This window comes from Nicotiana sylvestris, chromosome 5 (genome assembly GCF_000393655.2).
Source record: "Nicotiana sylvestris chromosome 5, ASM39365v2, whole genome shotgun sequence".
NCBI classification, from domain to species: Eukaryota; Viridiplantae; Streptophyta; class Magnoliopsida; order Solanales; family Solanaceae; genus Nicotiana; species Nicotiana sylvestris.
Window position 1 is genome coordinate 118,870,723 of NC_091061.1, and position 4,635 is coordinate 118,875,357.

The 4,635-nt window shown below is 38.6% G+C and overlaps 1 non-coding gene across 1 annotated transcript; it reads right to left on the minus strand.

The window, feature by feature from the left end:
* Positions 1-3,021: 3,021 nt before the first annotated feature.
* LOC138869823 (small nucleolar RNA R71) lies at positions 3,022-3,128 on the minus strand. Its single transcript, XR_011400075.1, has one exon. It is a non-coding gene; the product is annotated as a small nucleolar RNA R71 (small nucleolar RNA).
* Between the last annotated feature and the right edge of the window lie 1,507 nt (positions 3,129-4,635).

Here is a 4,635-nt window from a genome sequence, read left to right on the forward strand (position 1 = left end):
ATTATCTATGATAAGTATTATTCCCCTAGGCGGAGTTATAGTAGCTTTTCTAGAGCCTTTAATTAGATTACTACTACCAGAAATTGTAGTAACATCTGTCTTACACATACTTAAATGAGAGAAAAATTTCTTCCCTTTGAATATTGTATGTGTCGTACATGAATCAATTAAATAAATATTTTTACAATTAAACTTTAATCTAAGTTTGCTTTGTGAGATATCAATATTTGCTTCACATGATTTGACATACAAAAATAATATACGAATAAATATTAGTATTTTCACAGAAAAGAAAAAGGAATAAAGTTAAACCAATGATTCAACCATGACCTTTTAACTCAATTTCGAGCAAACTCTGATTAAAATACATATAATTACGTAGCTTAAAAACTACAATTATGCTTTACATTAAATGCCTTAATTGTCTTGCACAGTAAAGAAACACAAGGGAAATTAGATCCCTAAAAAAAAAAATACTCAATGACTTAATCAATTGAAAATTTCCATAAATATGTTATTCTTTTTGTATGAAAGTTTCCTTCTTTTAATAAATATAAAATAATTTGAACTTTCAAATACAAAAAAAAAAAAAAAAAAAAAAACATGACGAGAAGTAGCTTAACATCTTTATAAATATAACCCTTAAATTATCAATCTAAGATAACTAATTCTCAACAGGCATAATTCACGCCAACTTTAATATTGAGTTATAGTTTTATCTTTCAGTTGAGGCACTAAATATAGTGGGTCGAGTTAGTGTTTTTTTTTTCATCCTCAATTTTGAGTTCGAGTCGTAAAGCACTATTTAAAACGAATACTAAACCTATATTTAATCAAAATGAACTAACACTGCTTCATAAAACAAATGATATTAATTGATATTAATGACTACTACTCATATAAAAACTATGATTACATGATATTTATTCACTAGCTATTATGAATAGGCAAATAAAAAACAATAATAATCAAACTACTCAATCATGTTTAACCACGGATCCATCGCCGATCAAGTGGTCTATTTTTCTACCAGGGTTGATAATAGGTGAATTGGACTATAATTAGGCCCTAAAGAAACACCTTCTTGTATAGTTTTTATGGTAAAAAGTGATAACAAAATGCTCTGATTAGTGTTTTTCATGCTTTGCAGGCTATATACAATAAAAGAAGTCTATGAAGTACTTTTGGGATCAATTACGGAGAAAAAGAGGCCAATCTTACAATATCCGCTAAGTGCACCACGCGAAGGCAGCAAAACCAGAACTGGAGATGGACTGTCGCGGTCCCGGCGTAACCGCGGTCGGATCGCGGCAAAAGGCTGTTGCGGATTCTGAGAGGCTAGTTGGCCGTGGTCCTGGCGTGACCACGGTAGGACCGCGATAGAAAGCGAAAAATTGAGGGACTGAAGTGCAAAACACGAGATTTTTATCCCAAAATCCTATATTAAACAATAAAACTCGTCCAAGGGAGGCATGTAATTTTTTAGAAGGTACTTTGGCAAGAAGAACAAGTGTGAGAGATCACCCAAAACATCATATTTTCTTCTTCTCTTTATTTTTCTTGCAATTTTGATCATGAATATTTTCATAGTTTATTTACCCATTGTCATGAGTAGCTAAATCCTTTGTCTAGGGTTTTGATGGAACCTATTGAAGGATGAACTTCTTGATTATGTTAATATAGTTTGCCAGTTTAATCTCTATTTGTTCAACTACGTGTTTGTTGTAGTTAATTGACAGGATCCTCAATTAGCTGTGCCTATTTAGTATGCATAACTCGGGAGAGAGTGCATATTTAGGTAATTGTTGAACAACATCACTCCCAAAGTATAAGAGGGATCTATAACTGCGGGTTTAAAGGCGGGATTAGGGATAACGAAGTCTTGGGTGCAATCTAAAGTGAACTATAAGAAACAAAGCCAGCTAGCGTATCTCGGGAGAGTGCGCCTAGTAAATTATCGGGATTACTCGAGAGAGATTCACAGTAAAAAGAGTGTTCATGGTTGATAGAGATGTGTTGGTAAATCTATATGAAACATAAACAGAAGGGATTCCATCAATAGGGGAAATCACTACCTTAGAACCTTCTCATTATTGTTCACAACTTAAGCATATTTAGTTTACAACTGTTTATTGACTTTCAATCTTAGTTATTAAATATACCATCAACTGTTATTCACAACGTTTGGGGAAGTTGATTCTAAAGAATTTAGTAAGTCCAACGAAAGTAATTGATAGGTTAATTCTCTGTGGATTCGACTCTGGGCATAAATACTCAGGTTATATTTGCATTGTCCGCATTGTCCTTTTATAAGGCATAGTTGGGCGAGATCAAATTTTGGCGTCGTTGCCGGGGAAGTTAACGGTGTTATCAATTACAATTGAAAGAAGTACAAAAATTCTTATTGTAATCATTCTTTCTTTATACCCAATTTTTACATTGAAATTTTAACGTTTGTTGACTTGGTTGCACAGGTGCATGCCTAGAAATTCATCGAGATATGGTGAAGTATTTGAAGCATTATCAGATCCCGAGAAAGTTTTCAAGGACTTGAATCGGGCTAATCGGAAAAACAAACAACAACCAACAATTGCACAAGTCGAAATAGTCATGGGGGATCACGAGGAAAACCCAGCGGTACCAATAGTGCCAGAGGCTGCTCTCTATGACTGGGCACAACCCACAGCTGAAAATCTGTCCACAGCCATTGTAGTTCCACAGATACAGGCTGAGTCATTCCAAATTACGAATAACATGCTGCACTTGTTGCAGAACAAGGGACTATTTTCGAGGTCGCAAGTCGAAGATCCTCAGCAGCACTTGAAGAACTTCCTCTCTATCTGCAAAACCCAAAGGCAACCCAACGTAACTCCTGAAGCAATCAAGCTGTTATTGTTTCCATTCTCAGTGATAGGAGCTGGCCAGACTTGGCTAAACTCACTTCCCATAAATTCTATAACAACTTGGGATGAGTTAGTCAGGCAATTCCATAACAAGTTCCACCCACCCAATAAGACTGCTCAACAAATTGATGAAATTTTGAGTTTTAAACAGAGACCAATGGAGACACTGCATGAAACATGGGAGCGCTTTAAAGGGATGCTGGTTATATGCCCGCACCATGGTATTCCAGATCTGATGTTGGGGCAGCGGTTTTACATGGGATTGTCAGATAGCGTGAAGAACATTGTTGATGCTTCAGCTGGTGGAGCATTTTTGAGCAAAACATGGAGAGAAGGCCAGAGTCTGCTCGACAAGATGGCACAAAATTCGGGATGGACAACCAGGAATGCACCTATCACTCCAGTGGTTCACTCAGTGCCCTTAGATCCATCCAACTCTATGGCTGAAAATATGGCCACCTTATTGACACAGATGAGTATACTCACCAAAAAGGTGGAAGAGTCAGGGCAGAAGCAGCAGGTACACATCGTAGATACTACCAATGGGGGCTTGTGCGCATCTTGCATTAGTCAGCCAATCGGTAACCAATGGAATACAGAACATGATCATCACCACTACCCTGAAGACATGAATTATGTGTCTAATTATGGAGGCCAGAGACAGGGTGGTCAAAATTGGGGCCAACAAAATCAGCAATACAGGCCAGTCCATCCACAGTTCAACAATGGAAACATGGGAGGTATGAGACCCCCTAACAATATGGCACCTTACCCAAGGCCACAGGGATATAATAATCAGAATCAGCAGTAGGGGTATCACCCTCCTCAGCAGCAGCATGGTGGAAGGCATGAAGATGGGTTTGCTAGACTTGAGGCAATGATGCAGCAGATTATTGGGTCCAATGCAAAGATTAATGAGAGAGTGGATGCACATGATGCAGCAATCAAGAATATTGAAGTGCAGGTGGGCCAAATTTCTATGTCTCTGAACAATCGTCCTCATGGGACACTACCTGCAGACACCCAGATAAATCCAAATGACCAAGGCCCAAAGCAGCTGATGGCGGTAAGTCTACGTAATGGCAGAGATTTGAATGTAGAGCAAGAGAGGGATCGAGAAACTAGACAAGCTGAGACACTTATGCCAGTGCCCATTGAGCTAGACGAGTCAACGAAACTGACGGAGGTGCTAGTCCAGCCTACCCAGGAAGAAAATAGCATCCAGAATGCAACCGAGAAAGAAGCTGAGACAGTCCATGAACCAGTAGTTGATGTAGCAGCTGATAAGGATCAATCCCAATTGATTGGAAAGAAGAGACCTCCTACACCTTTCCCTCAGAGGCTGGCTAAGTACAAAAAGGAGGAACAATACAAGAAGTTCTTCGAAATGCTGAAACAAATCCAGGTAAACATACCATTGATTGAAGCTTTGAAGGAGATGCCTGGGTATGCAAAAATGATGAAGGACTTGATGTCCCGAAAGTTTGATTTCTAAGACTTGGCCACAGTTACTCTTACTCAGACATGTAGTGCAGTGGTGACTAGATCAATTGTAGAAAAGCTGTCTGACCCAGGGAGCTTTACAATTCCATGCACTATTGGTAATTTTGCTTTTGCTAAAGCACTGTGTGATCTAGGGGCCAGCATCAATCTTATGCCCCTGGCGATTTATAAGAGGCTGGGCATTGGAAGAGCTAGACCCACCTCTATGTTGTTGCAGTTGGCTGACAGG